At 46.1% G+C, this 15,433-nt stretch overlaps 2 non-coding genes across 2 annotated transcripts; both read left to right on the top strand.

Moving 5' to 3' along the window:
- Positions 1-2,661: 2,661 nt before the first annotated feature.
- Trnas-cga (transfer RNA serine (anticodon CGA)) lies at positions 2,662-2,736 on the top strand. Its single transcript has one exon. It is a non-coding gene; the product is annotated as a tRNA-Ser (tRNA).
- Positions 2,737-2,962: 226 nt separating this feature from the next.
- Trnas-cga (transfer RNA serine (anticodon CGA)) lies at positions 2,963-3,037 on the top strand. The gene has a single exon. It is a non-coding gene; the product is annotated as a tRNA-Ser (tRNA).
- Positions 3,038-15,433: the final 12,396 nt, after the last annotated feature.

A 15,433-nucleotide genomic window follows, 5' to 3' on the forward strand; every position in this document is an offset into this window, starting at 1 on the left:
TCCACCCAAAAATTATGTGTTTCAAATAGAAAATAATGCCACTGTGAATCAAGAAGAAGAAGAAAAAGAACTGAACCAGTCTTCCACATCCAGTGAGCCTGATTTTAGGGAAAAGATGATAAACCGCACAGATTGAGTCAAGTGGAGTTGAATGATCTCATTAGAGACTTTGACCTACCAAAGGAGCCGGCAGGAATTCCTGGGTCTCTACTACAGCAAAGAAATATTCTCGAAATTGATGTCACAGTCTCACAGCACAGAAAACGTCACATGGAGCAGCTTCCCTTTTTGGAGAATAAGAACATCTTCTTGTTTGCTGCGACATTAATGACTTGATGAAAACTTCGAATCTGAGCCATGATACGACTGAATGGAGCTATTCACAGACTCCTCCAAGCTTAGATTGAGATCTGTGTTACTTCAGAAAGGCAACCGTCTGCCACCTATTCCTGTTGATCATGTAGTTCACATGAAATAAACCTATGCAGATATGGCAGTCCTCTTGGAGTCGATCAAATTTCATGAACACAAACGATAAGTCTGTGGTGATGTAAAAGCCACTGCCATATTCTTAGGAATGCAGCTGGGGTAAACAAAATATTGCTGCTTCTTATGTACGTGAGACAGTAGAGATAGGAAACCGTCTTGCATTAATGTAGACTGATCTGCAAGAAATGTTAACTCTAGCGAGAAAACCGTCGTTGCCAAACCACTCGTTGACCTAAAAGATGTTCTTCTTCCACCCCCTGCATTTGAAGCAGGGTTTGATGAAATATTTTTTCAAAGACAAAAACCAAAAAGGACGAGTCTATAAGTATATTAAAGAAGGAATTCCGAATTTAATTGATGCAAGAGTTAGGGAAAGTATTTTTATCCAGCCATAAATTAGAGAAATTGTAAAGGATCCTGCATTTGGCCAAATGTTGGAGGTGAAAGGAAAGGAACCTTGGGAAGCTTTCAAGGGAGTTGTTGGTGGATTTTTAGGCAACAAAAGACATGATAACTAGATTCACTTGATGACAGTGATCCTGAAAATCTATCATGACCTACATCTACATCTACATGATTACCGTGCAATTCACATTTAAGTGCTTGGCAGAGGTTTCATCGAACCACAATCATACTGTCTCTCTTTCATTCCACTCCCGAACAGCACGCGGGAAAAACGAACACCTAAACCTTTCTGTTAGAGCTCTGATTTCTATTGTTTTATTTTGATGATCATTCTTACCTATGTAGGTTGGGCTCAACAAAATATTTTCGCATTCGGAAGAGAAAGTAGGTGACTGATATTTCGTAAATAGATCTCGCCGCGACGAAAAACGTCTTTGCTTTAATGACTTCCATCCCAACTCACGTATCATATCTGCTACACTCTCTCCCCTATTACGTGATAATACAAAACGAGCTGCCCTTTTGTGCACCCTTTCGATGTCCTACGTCAATCCCATCTGGTAATGATCCCACACCGCGCAGCAATATTCTAACAGAGGACTAACGAGTGAAGTGCAAGCTGTCTCTTTAGTGGAGTTGTTGCATTTTCTAAGAGTCCTGCGAACGAAACGCAACCTTTGGCTCGACTTCCCCACAATATTATCTATGTGATCTTTCCAACTGATGTTGTTTTGTGGTCTTCAGTCCTGAGACTGGTTTGATGCAGCTCTCCATGCTACTCTATCCTGTGCAAGTTTCTTCATCTCCCAGTACCTACTGCAACCTACATCCTTCTGAATATGCTTAGTGCGGTCATCTCTTGGTCTCCCTCTACGAGTTTTACCCTCCACGGTGCCCTCTAATACTAAATTGGTGATCCCTTGATGCCTCAGAACATGTCCTACGAACCGATCCCTTCTTCTGGTCAAGTTCTGGAGCAAACGTCTCCTCTCCCCAATCCGATTCAATACTTCCTCACTAGTCACGTGATCAACAGATCTAATCTTCAGCATTCTTCTGTAGCACCACATTTCGAAAGCTTCGATTCTCTTCTTGTCCAAACTATTTATCGTCCATGATTCACTTCCATACATGGCTACACTCCATACTTTCACAAATGACTTCCTGACACTTAAATCTATACTCAATGTTAACAAATATCTCTTCTTCAGAAACGTTTTCCTTGCCATTGCCAGTCTACACTTTGTATCCTACCTACTTCGATCATCATCAGTGATTTTGCTCCCCAAATAGCAAAACTCCTTTACTCCTCTAAGTGTCTCATTTCCTAATCTAATTCCCTCAGCATCACACGACTTAATTCGACTACATTCCATTATCCTCGTTTCGCTTTTGTTGAGGTTCCTTTCAAGACACTATCCAAGTCCTTTCTGTCTCTGTCAGAATTACGATGTCATCGGCGAACCTCAAAGTTTTTATTTCTTCTCAATGGATTTTAATACCTACTCCGAATTTTCTTTTCTTTCCTTCACTGCTTGCTCAATATACAGATTGAATAACATCGGGGAGAGACTACAACCCTGTCTCACTCCCTTCCCAACCACTGCCTCCCTTTCATGTCCCTCGACTCTAATAACTGCCATCTGCAATATCCTTTCTTTCAGGAGTGCTAGTTCTGCATGGTTCGCAGGAGAGCTTCTGTAAAGTTTGGAAGGTAGGAGACGAAGTACTGGCAGAAGTAAAGCTGTGGGTACCGGGCGTGAGTCGTGCTTCGGTAGCTCAGTTGGTAGAGCACTTGCCCGCGAAAGGCAAAGGTCCCGAGTTCGAGTCTCGGTCGGGCACACAGTTTTAATCTGCTAGGAAGTTTCATATCAGCGCACACTCCGCTGCAGAGTGAAAATCTCATTCTGGAAACATCCCCCAGGCTGTGGCTAAGCCATGTCTCCGCAATATCCTTTCTTTCAGGAGTGCTAGTTCTGCATGGTTCGCAGGAGAGCTTCTGTAAAGTTTGGAAGGTAGGAGACGAGGTACTGGCAGAAGTAAAGCTGTGGGTACCGGGCGTGAGTCGTGCTTCGGTAGCTCAGTTGGTAGAGCACTTGCCCGCGAAAGGCAAAGGTCCCGAGTTCGAGTCTCGGTCGGGCACACAGTTTTAATCTGCCAGGAAGTTTCAAACTGATGTTGTTCGTAATTTTAATACCCAAGTACTTAGTTGAAATAACAGCTTTGAGAATTGTACTATTTATCGAATAATCGAATTCCAGCGGATTTCTTTTGGAACTCATGTGTATCTTGTCACACTTTTCGCTATATAGCGCCAACTGCCACACCGTACAGCAACCTTTTCTAAATCACTTGGAAATTGATACTGGTCTTCAGATACCTTACTAGACGGTAAACTACAGCATTATCTGCGAAGAACCTAAGAGAACTGCTCAGATTGTCACCCAGGTCATTTATATACATACACTCCTGGAAATGGAAAAAAGAACACATTGACACCGGTGTGTCAGACCCACCATACTTGCTCCGGACACTGCGAAGGGGCTGTACAAGCAATGATCACACTCACGGCACAGCGGACACACCAGGAACCGCGGTGTTGGCCGTCGAATGGCGCTAGCTGCGCAGCATTTGTGCACCGCCGCCGTCAGTGTCAGCCAGTTTGCCGTCGCATACGGAGCTCCATCGCAGTCTTTAACACTGGTAGCATGCCGCGACAACGTGGACGTGAACCGTATGTGCAGCTGACGGACTTTGAGCGAGGGCGTATAGTGGGCATGCAGGAGGCACGCCAAGACCGTAGGATCCTACGCAGTGCCGTAGTGGACCGCACCGCCACTTCCCAGCAAATTAGGGACACTGTTGCTCCTGGGGTATCGGCGAGAACCATTCGCAACTGCCTCCATGAAGCTGGGCTACGCTCCCGCACACCGTTAAGCCGTCTCCCGCTCACGCCCCAACATCGTGCAGCCCGCCTCCAGTGGTGTCGCGACAGGCGTGAATGGAGGGACGAATGGAGATGTGTCCTCTTCAGCGAAGAGTCACTTCTGCCTTGGTGCCAATGATGGTCGTATGCGTGTTTGGCGCCGTGCACGTGAGCGCCACAATCAGGACTGCATACGACCGAGGCACACAGGGCCAACACCCGGCATCATGGTGTGGGGAGCGATCTCCTACACTGGCCATACACCTCTGGTGATCGTCGAGGGGACACTGAATAGTGCACGGTACATCCAAACCGTCATCGAACCCATCGTTCTACCATTCCTAGACCGGCAAGGGAAATTGCTGTTCCGACAGGAAAATGCACGTCCGCATGTGTCCCATGCCACCCACCGTGCTCTAGAAGGTGAAAGTCAACTGTCCCCCATTGAGCATGTTTGGGACTGGATGAAGCGTCGTCTCACGCGGTCTGCACGTCCAGCACGAATTCTGGTCCAACTGAGGCGCCAGGTGGAAATGGCATGGCAAGCCGTTCCACAGGACTACATCCAGCATCTCTACGATCGTCTCCATGGAAGAATAGCAGCCTGCATTGCTGCGAAAGGTGGATATACACTGTACTAGTGCCGACATTGTGCATGCTCTGTTGCCTGTGTCTATGTGCCTGTGGTTCTGTCAGTGTGATCATGTTGATGTATCTGACCCCAGGAATGTGTCAATAAAGTTTCCCCTTCCTGGGACAATGAATTCACGGTGTTCTTATTTCAATATCCAGGAGTGCAGATCAGGAACAGCAAAGGTCCCAGGACGCTTCCCTGGGGAACACCTTAAATCACTTCAGTTCCACTCGATGATTTGCCGTCTATTACTACGATGTGTGTGATGTCTTAGGTTAGTTAGGCTTAATTAGTTCTAAGTTCTAGGGGACTGATCACCTCAAAGTCCCATAGTGCTCATAACCATTTGAACCATTTGAAGCATCTACTTCTAAGAAACTGATGCTAGCAGCTGTTCGTGTTTCAAATTCTGGAATATGCAATCCGTCTTCCCTGGTGACAGAATTTCGGAAGACTGCTTTCAATAACTCCGCTTTAGCGGCACAGTCGTCGGTAACAGTACCATCGGCACTGCGCAGCGAAGGTACTGACTGCGTCTTGCCGCTTGTGTACTTTACATACGACCAGAATTTCTTCTGATTTTCTACCAAATTTCGAGACAATGTTTCGTTTTCGGACCTATTAAAGGCATCTCGCATTAAGTCAGTGCCAAATTTCGCGCGTCTGTAAATTTTAGCCAATCTTCGCGATTTCGCGTTCTTCTGAACTTCGCATGCTTATTCCGTTGCCTCTGTAAGAGCGTTCGGACCCGTTTTGTGTACCATGGGGAATCAGTTCCATCTCTTAGCAATTTATGAGGTATGAATCTCTCAATTGCTGTTGCTACTATATCTTTGAATTTGATCCATATCTCTTCCACATTTGCATAGTCGGTTCTGAAGGACTTGAGACTGTCTTTTAGGAAGGCTTCTAGTGACACTTTATCCGCTTTTTTAAGTTAAATTATTTTGCGTTTGTTTCTGGTGGATTTGGAAGAAACGGTATTAAGCCTACCTACAGCAAACTTGTGATCACTAATTCCTCTATCAGTCGTGATGCTCCCTATTAGCTCTGGATTGTTTGTGGCTAAGAGGTCAAGTGTGTTTTCGCAAACATTTACAATTCGCGTGGGTTCGTGGACTAACTGCTCGAAATAATTTTCAGAGAAAGCATTTAGGACAATCTCGGAAGATGTTTTCTACCTTGTTTTGAACAAGTATTTTTGCCAACATATCGAGGGAAGGTTGAAGTCCACACCAACTATCACCGTATGAGTGGGGTATTTATTTTTTAAGAGACTCAAATTTTCTCTGAACTGTTCAGCAACTATATCATTGGAGTCTGGGGGTCAGTAGAAGGAGCCTATAATTAACTTAGTTTGGCTGTTAAGTATAACCTCCACCCATACCAATTCGCACGGAGTATCTACTTCGACTTCACTACAAGATAAGCCACTACTGACAGACACAAACACTCCACCACAAACTCTGCCCAATCTATTTCTCCTGAACGCCGTCTGAGACTTCGTAAAAATTTCTGCAGAACTTATTTCAGGCTTTAGCCTGCCTTCTGTAACTATAACGATTTCAGCTTCTGTGCTTTCTATTAACGCTTGAAGCTCAGCTACGTTCCCAGTACAACTACAACAACTTATAACTACAATTCCGACTGTTCCTTGATCCAAGCACATCCTGTATTTGCCATGCACCCTTTGAGATAGCAGTCCACTCCGTACTTTACCGAGGCCTTCTAACCTAAAAAACCGCCCAGTCTACGCCACACAGCCTCCGCTACCCATGTACCCCCAGCTGAGTGTAGTGAACTCCTGACCTATTCAGCGGAACCCGAAACCCCACCAACCTATGGCGCAAGTCAAGGAATCGGCAGCCAACACGGTCGCAAAACCGTCTGAGCCTCTGATTCAGACCCTCCACCAGGCTAAGCCCCAAAGGTCCGCAGTCGGTTCTGTCAACGATGCTGTAGATGGTGAGCTCTGCCTTCATCTCATAAGCAAGACCGGCAGCCTTCACCAAATCAGATAGCCGCTGGAATACAGATAGAATTTCCTCAGATCCAAAGCGACACAAGTCATCAGTGCCGACATGTGCCACCACCTGCAGCTGGCTGCACCCTGTGCTCTTCATGGCTTCCGGAAGGACCCTTTCCACATCAGGAATGACTCCACCCGTAATGCACACGGCGTGCACACTCGATTTCTTCCCCTCCTTAGCCGCCATATTCCTAAGGGGCCCCATTTCGCGCCTAACGTTGGAGCTCCCACCTATCTATAAGCCCACCCTCTGTGATTGCCCAGACATTGAAGGCTGAGAATCTTCCTCTGAAATAGGGCAGGCAGGTGCATCCGGCTCAGCCAGAGACAGTACCTTAAACCTGTTTGTCAGACGCACCGCGGAGGCTTTCTGATCAGCCTCTGGGGACGTCTTTTGATGCCTTCCACGCCTTGGAACGACCTCCCAATCAACCATAGGCGAGTGCTCAGCCCCACTGCAGGCAGCAACCGGGGCAACCACAGCATCAGACCGATCTGGCGACAGATGGGACGAGGTTGACATCTCCATGATACCCAAGTCCGGCTCTCCACAGTGGTGCCCATTGGCAACAGCCTCAAGCTGAGCGACCGAAGTCAGCACCGCCTGCAGCTGCGAGCGAAGGGATGCCAACTCAGCCCTCATCCGAACATAGCAATCACAGTCCCTGTCCATTCTAATCGATGTTGAACAACAGTTACTGAAACACGAATCCGTACCTAGATAACACAAGGAAAACATGCAAAGAATGTATGAACTAACCTGTAGAAATGCCTAAAGACTGCGCTACAAACTGCCTGAATTTACGATTACAGTAACTGAACTCGCAATTACACCTCCTATACGTAACTTACACGCAATTTAAGTAAGAACCTACGAAGTAAACACAGAAAAGAAGCTATATACGTATCTTTCTGCGCTGTCGATATGCACCACCTGTGAGCTCAGGCCACATTGGTCTCTGAGAGCCTATCTCACATGCAACATTTCCGTTATGATCCATTTAATCACTCTCACCTAGACTTTTTCCCTCCAAGTTGTGGAGCTGTCACTGATGAACCGGGAGAAAGAGTCCATCAGGACATTTCTGTTATGGAAAAAAGATATTACGGCCATGGAATGCGTATTACACTTGGTATTTGTGTAGGGATACTCTGGAATTCATATGAGAATGCAGTCTTTCTCGGCGAATCTTGAAGATAAATTCTTCTCTGGTTGACAGCCAAGTCGATGCGTTGTTCTCCAGCAACGTTTCAGCAAGTTTCTTACTTGCCATCTTCAGGTGAAGTCACCTTCGCCTGAAGATGGCAAGTAAGAAACTTGCTGAAACGTTGCTGGAGAACAACGCATCGACTTGGTTGTCAACCCGAGAAGAATTTGTCCTCTGGAACTCAGTTACAAGAGGCCAGCTGACGACCTTATGCAGTCACCGTATGATTTTCTTCAGACCCAACCACCTGCGAGGTAATCCTCCAGAAAATTTAGAACTCTTAAAATGTAAGTAATGTTTTAAAAAATTCAAATTCTCTTTCAATGTTGTTAGCATATGTAATTAAATTGTATCTTTTTCTCTTAATCCGTTAATACGAAATACTTCCACCTACTGTGTCTCATACAAACCAGAGCTAAGGAACATTTTTCATTGTCATAATCGTTTTCCTCGACCCAAAATTAGTGATAATTGAGTCACGAAGCGCAGGAAACATTCGAAAATATTTTTTTTTTGTTGGCCAGTGTAATAAGATTGAGGTGGCAATTATTATAACAAAGGTGTACTTTGTTGTGGCGAGATCTTTTCATGAAATGTCAACCACCACCTTTTTCCTCTGAATGTGAAAATATTTTCCTGTCGTCAACCAGCGTAGGGAGGAAGACCATCAGCCTGAAGTAAGAGAAATCAGATATCACACAGAAGGCTCGTTTTTCCCACGTGTTGTTTGAGAGTGGAATGATAGACTAATAGTCTGAAAGTGGTTAGAAGAACCCTCTGCCACCGACTTTAATTTTAATTGCAAAATAGTAATGTAGATGTAGATGTGGACTCTTGCGCTTGCCCCTCAGTATACACTGCTCGTCAGTGGCACTGCGCATGCAAAAGAATAGTAATAGTGCTTTGGGACAGCCAGGGTTGAGGTAGGGGGAGTGGGGGGCCATGTCACGAGCTATGCTCACCCAAACAAGCAACACGTCGGGGAAGCTGATGTTACTGCATTTACAGTAGCCTACTTACTTACCCTCACTCACTGCAACAGAACTAGTGATGTGTTGGTGCACCTGTGAGTAGTGGCTAGTATACCGTAAACTGTAACACGTAAAACATATTTCTCATGAATGGAAAAATTGAGTTGATGCTTCTTTACTCTCATTATTTTAACAATAGTAATGTCTGTTTTAGCCATTTACTCTTACAAGTTCATTCACTTTTCTACATTTAATTTCCTCTTCTCAATTTTTTTGCTGACTGAACTATCTTTGTTCAAAGATGGCTGTTTCTTAAGTGGTGCAAAGGGCTTATTTTCCCAACATAGTGGTGTCAAACTGCTGTTCCCAGGATTAACTGTAAAATACGAATCACCTGGCTTGCTATGGCTACATCCTGCTCTTAAATCAGACGGAACAACATTGGAATGGGGACTGCTAAAGAATTGTCGTTGGTGTGCTCTATGGTTGTAAATCTTCATTAATACCGAAAATTATGTGTAGACACAATGTTCCATTTTACATTCAGCATAACCTGGGAAGTCATAGCAAGATAATGCTACCATATCAGGAAAAATGTACCTCAGAGTCCATAACACTGTGAATTAAGAAAGTCTGGACCTCTCTTCCTGAAGATCTGAGTATGCTGTGACGAGGTCACTGATAGGCTAACATGTGGAGATGAGCAGATATTGACTAGAGCAGCCGATGTGGAAAACCTGGCTCACCATTCTTATTACTGTAATGCTCGAGTGACTATTCACATTTAAAGGAATAAATGATACGTTTTCTAATACAGTATCTGGAATACGACAACAGCAGACAAGCAGATCTACAGCTTCAACAATAACAAGTATATAGCCAACGGTACAATCCTCTTTATTGTGAGAAAAATTTTCGACCTGCGTATAATGTTTCTCTAAGGCGCTGATGAGGTCTGTCTCCACAGCCGTGGGCCCTCCTTGGTATTTGTCAGAATTATTGCGGGCACTGCGTCCATGGGGTACAGAAATACGCGAACTACGGGTTATTAGCTATCAACACTTTATTTCTATGAACACGTTTGTATTAATGTGCTCGCTGCGCTGACCTGTCATAACTGCGTCTGACGTCCTACCGCAAACAAATACGCTTTACCAATGCTCCATTGTGAGCCAGAAAAGACATAACTCGATGTGCGTAGAAAAACTGTTCTGCCTGTGTGGGCGGTAAGTGGCGTGACGCGAGTACTGTGTGTGTGTGGTGGGGGGAGGAGGGGGAGGGGGGAGAGTAGGGAGAAACACTGTGCAGCTGGAGTATACTGACACCGCAGTTCATCAGCACTCCACGATAATGCCAGCTCGTACTGGCACCCGTATGTGTTGGCTGCGTCCAAGCCTGTGACATTTGCATTTCGTTATCTTCTAACTGATAATAAAATAAAAAATCATGTTCAATTACTGATGCGGTTCTAGGTGATTTCAAAATACCAGTATCAACAACAAAGTAGCATGAAGGGAGAAAATAATAGTTTATGGCAGCTAATTAGAGGATCATGGCCACTAAAAGGACAGATAAGGACCTTATCTCAAGATCACACTCACACCTTTCGTGCAATAATGTGTATACGAGGGTTGACTGAAAAGTAATGCCTCTACCTTCGTAACTCTTCAACACTTGGCAGCATTAGTATGTGGCAGGTACTGTCTTGTTCCGTAGCCTCTTCTCCACAGCTACAGTTGACGGGAAGCCTTAGCATTGAACGGTTGTGTTGTTACAGTGTATGGAACCCTGCGCAGGCGGTCGGTCAACGCGATTTAAGCAACGGGCAGTCACGGAATTCTTGCCACCACAAGGTGCCACCCGAAAGGAGATTCATCAGAGAATGTAAGCAGTTTATGGTGATTGTGTTGATGTGAGGACTTTGCGTAACTGTGCGAGTAAGTTTGAAGGTGTTGAAGCGGGAACATCTGACCTGCGTGACAAACAAAGAGTTGGACGTCCTGTGACAGCGACCACCGAGTTTCACAAGAAAATTGCTGACAGATTGATTCAGGACGATCGTCGTATTAACTCAGAGGGAAATTGCAAGCACAATCGGCATTTCATAAGAACAAAGGGAAATGTTTTCCTGCAGCATGACAATGCCGAACCACACATTTCACTTGCCATCAGAGAAGAACTTAGAGACATTCTCATCATCGTACGGCATCCTCCATACAGTCCATATTTAGCACCGTTTGACTTCCATCTGTTCCCGATAATGAAAGAGGATCTGCGTGGACATCAATATGCTTCTGATGAAGACGTTCAGAGAACTATGAGACTGTGGTTGCGGAAAGAGTGTGTCGACTTGTTTCTTGGCAGCTTCAGAAAACTTGTTCATCGTTAGCAGAAACCTTTCCAGTTGGCATGTGATTATGGGGAAAAGTGAATATTGGTAAATAAAGGTGACATTCTATTTCTGCCTTTGATTCATTAAAATATTCCCATCCACGTAAAATTAACGAAGGTGGAGGCATTACTTTTCATTCAACACTTCTATGTTCAAGGTCAGGATGTAAACTAATGTCTGTAACATGTCTGCCCGCTCCTCTTGAACAAGTACGTGATGTATAAAGGAGGGACACCCATCCACTATACTGGTCTTTGGACAGATTATGATGTAACTGAATGTCGCCTTCCACCTACTCCTCCCTCCCACCCCCTCCTGATCTCTCTTTCTAGACAAATAGGAAAACGTAAATAAAGTCATCCGCCCTTCACCCTACATCTACATCTACATCACTACCCTGCAATTCACATTTAAGTGCTTGGCAGAGGGTTCATCGAACCACTATCATACTATCTCTCTACTATTCCACTCCCGAACAGCACGCGGGAAAAACGAACACCTAAACCTTTCTGTTCGAGCTCTGATTTCTCTTATTTTATTTTGATGATCATTCCTACCTATGTAGGTTGGGCTCAACAAAATATTTTCGCATTCGGAAGAGAAAGTTGGTGACTGAAATTTCGTAAAAAGCTATCGCCGCGACGAAAAACGTCTATGCTGTAATGACTTCCATCCCAACTCGTGTATCATATCTGCCACACTCTCTCCCCTATAACGCGATAATACAAAACGAGCTGCCCTTCTTTGCACCCTTTCGATGTCCCCCGTCAATCCCACCTGGTAAGAATCCCACACCACGCAGCAATATTCTAACAGAGGACGAACGAGTGTGGTGTAAGCTGTCTCTTTAGTGGACTTGTTGCATCTGCTAAGTGTCCTGCCAATGAAACGCAACCTTTGGCTCGCCTTCCCGACAATATTATCTATGTGGTCCTTCCAACTGAAGTTGTTCGTAATTTTAACACCCAGGTACTTAGTTGAATTGACAGCCCTGAGACTTGTACTATTTATCGAGTAATCGAATTCCAACGGATTTCTTTTGGAACTCATGTGGATCATCTCACACTTTTCGTTATTTAGCGTCAACTGCCACCTGACACACCATACAGCAATCTTTTCTAAATCGCTTTGCAACTGATACTGGTCTTCGGATGACCTTACTAGTTATGGGAAAGTCTGTAAGACAGGCAAGTAGTCTTTTCCGCCTGCTGTTCAATCTACAACTCGAAGAAGCAGAGATAGAAATAAAACAAACGTTCAAAAGTGGTATTAAAATGCAATGGATAAGGTTGTCAATAATAAGAATCGCATATGACATTGCTGTTCTCAGTGAAAGTAAAGAACAATTACAGGAACTTTCGAACTGAATGTTCAGTCTACTTAGTACAGAATATGGATGGAGAGTACACCGAAGAAAGACTAAAGCAATGAGAAGTAGCAGAAATGAGAATTATGAAGAACCGGTGATAACGAGGTAGATGAAGTTAAAGAATTCTGCTACCTATGTAGCAACATAAGTGAGCCGTGCGTGGCCGGTGTTCGTGCCATCTACTACTTAACATCCTGTTTTTGCCGTACTGCCACCTCCTTATGTTAGTTTGAATTACTTGTGTCACTGAGTTGCTGCTTGCCTGCCCGTGAGCGGCAGCAGCAGGGCTTATCGATATAAGCCCTTCCGTAATATCTTTGCTGGATTTCTATTGCTTCCCGGTCGTCGTGTGTCGACCAGACAGTTGGAACGTGCCAGCATTTAGCTGGACCTGGCAGTGTTTGAGTTGGCATGCGGCAAAAGTTCAGCAGTGAGGTCTGGAGCGCAATGATTCGCCCGCCGGACGCCGACACACCTGATTGGAATGGCATCGACTTTGATTGGTCGTCGGTCGGTCATCTTGCCAGACGACGTGTATGTGGCCGGCGATCGCTTATGGTTTGGCTGTTTGTGCCGACTCGTGATTCGTCACTGTTATTGTACAGTCACTGCCGTTAGCAATGCCTAGTTCTTCCTGCAGTGCTCCTGAAACTGTGAGTAGTTTGTGCGATTTTGATGGAAAAGTTAGTGTAAATGTTATCGCCGTACTGGCTCCGAGAGTCGGTTGGTTGGTGTGGATCAGCCATGAAATCGCACGGCGCAGTGGGCCGAGCCCGCTGGCGGTCCCTACGCAGTGTCGGAGTGTGTGGGAGCTGTTCCGATTACTACGAGGTTCGTGGCTCACCGACCCAGGACGTCAAGGTTGAGTGGTGATTTAGTTACCGAAGCCAGTCTGTTCACATCGTGCCGTTGGTTTTCATGGCTGGCTTTTGGGGGTACTCCCGGGAGCAACAGCGAGTGTTCGAGTTGGCGAAAGTTTGGCCACCATCCGGTGGAGTTCAGCTGCGATTTGGTTATTTGAAGTCCAAGTGCACCAGCGGAGTTTTCTGCCTTGTGCCCGTTAGCGTTCTGGTCGCTAACGTGAAATTCAGGTAGTGACCTTTCCTCGCCGGGTTGTTGTTGTACAACGTGGTTGTGGGCGGCTACGGATTTTACGTTTTGGCTTTGGAATTACGGTTGGGTTGCCGGTGGATCGAATATAGTTGGGTCGAATACCTGTCTTCGCTAGGGGAACGTTAATACACTCCTGGAAATTGAAATAAGAACACCGTGAATTCATTGTCCCAGGAAGGGGAAACTTTATTGACACATTCCTGGGGTCAGATACATCACATGATCACACTGACAGAACCACAGGCACATAGACACAGGCAACAGAGCATGCACAATGTCGGCACTAGTACAGTGTATATCCACCTTTCGCAACAATGCAGGCTGCTATTCTCCCATGGAGACGATCGTAGAGATGCTGGATGTAGTCCTGTGGAACGGCTTGCCATGCCATTTCCACCTGGCGCCTCAGTTGGACCAGCGTTCGTGCTGAACGTGCAGACCGCGTGAGACGACGCTTCATCCAGTCCCAAACATGCTCAATGGGGGACAGATCCGGAGATCTTGCTGGTCAGGGTACTTGACTTACACCTTCTAGAGCACGTTGGGTGGCACGGTATACATGCGGACGTGCATTGTCCTGTTGGAACAGAAAGTTCCCTTGCCGGTCTAGGAATGGTAGAACGATGGGTTCGATGACGGTTTGGATGTACCGTGCACTATTCAGTGTCCCCTCGACGATCACCACAGGTGTACGCCCAGTGTAGGAGATCGCTCCCCACACCATGATGCCGGGTGTTGGCCCTGTGTGCGTCGGTCGTATGCAGTCCTGACTGTGGCGCTCACCTGCACGGCGCCAAACACGCATACGACCATCATTGTCACCAAGGCAGAAGCGACTCTCATCGCTAAAGACGACACGTCTCCATTCGTCCCTGCATTCACGCCTGTCGCGACACCACTGGAGGCGGGCTGCACGATGTTGGGGAGTGAGCGGAAGACGGCCTAACGGTGTGCGGGACCATAGCCCAGCTTCATGGAGACGGTTGCGAATGGTTCTCGCCGATACCCCAGGATCAACAGTGTCCCTAATTTGCTGGGAAGTGGCGGTGCGGTCCCCTACGGCACTGCGTAGGATCCTACGGTCTTGGTGTGCATCCGTGTGTCGCTGCGGTCCGGTCCCAGGTCGACGGGCACGTGCACCTTCCGCCGACCACTGGCGACAACATCGATGTACTGTGGAGACCTCACACCCCACGTGTTGATCAATTCGGCGGTACGTCCACCTGGCCTCCCGCATGCCCACTATACGCCCTCGCTCTAAGTCCGTCAACTGCACATACGGTTCACGTCCTCGCCGTCGCGGCATGCTACCAGTGTTAAAGACTGCGATGGAGCTCCGTATGCCACGGCAAACTGGCTGACACTGACGGCGGCGGTGCACAAATGCTGCGCAGCTAGCGCCATTCGACGGCCAACACTGCGGTTCCTGGTGTGTCCGCTGTGCCGTGCGTGTGATCATTGCTTGTACAGCCCTCTCGCAGTGTCCAGAGCAAGTATGGTGGGTCTGACACACCGGTGTCAATGTGTTCTTTTTTCCATTTCCAAACGGTTATTTACTGTGTAAGTAGGCTGTTTAGATTTTTAAGTTGGAAACGTCACGTAGCGCTCTGTATGAAAATCACTGACTGTTACTGTGTTTGCCTCTGGTGTTGTTCCATTGTGTCTAACTTTTGAAGCTTTTGTCCCATTTGTTGCATTAATTGTAATAACAATGCAGTGGTGTCTGAAACATGTTCCTCAGTGAAATTCGGTAGTGCATTTGCATCGGTAACATTCACATTGTGACAAGCAGAAAATGTGTATTGAGTTATTTGAGAAAACGGGGAGGACCCAAAACTTGAATTTACAGTATTTGCAATATTGTGTCCTGTCATTTCGGATTCCTCAGGCGAGCTGT

Source organism: Schistocerca gregaria, chromosome 4 (assembly GCF_023897955.1).
Source record: "Schistocerca gregaria isolate iqSchGreg1 chromosome 4, iqSchGreg1.2, whole genome shotgun sequence".
NCBI classification, from domain to species: Eukaryota; Metazoa; Arthropoda; class Insecta; order Orthoptera; family Acrididae; genus Schistocerca; species Schistocerca gregaria.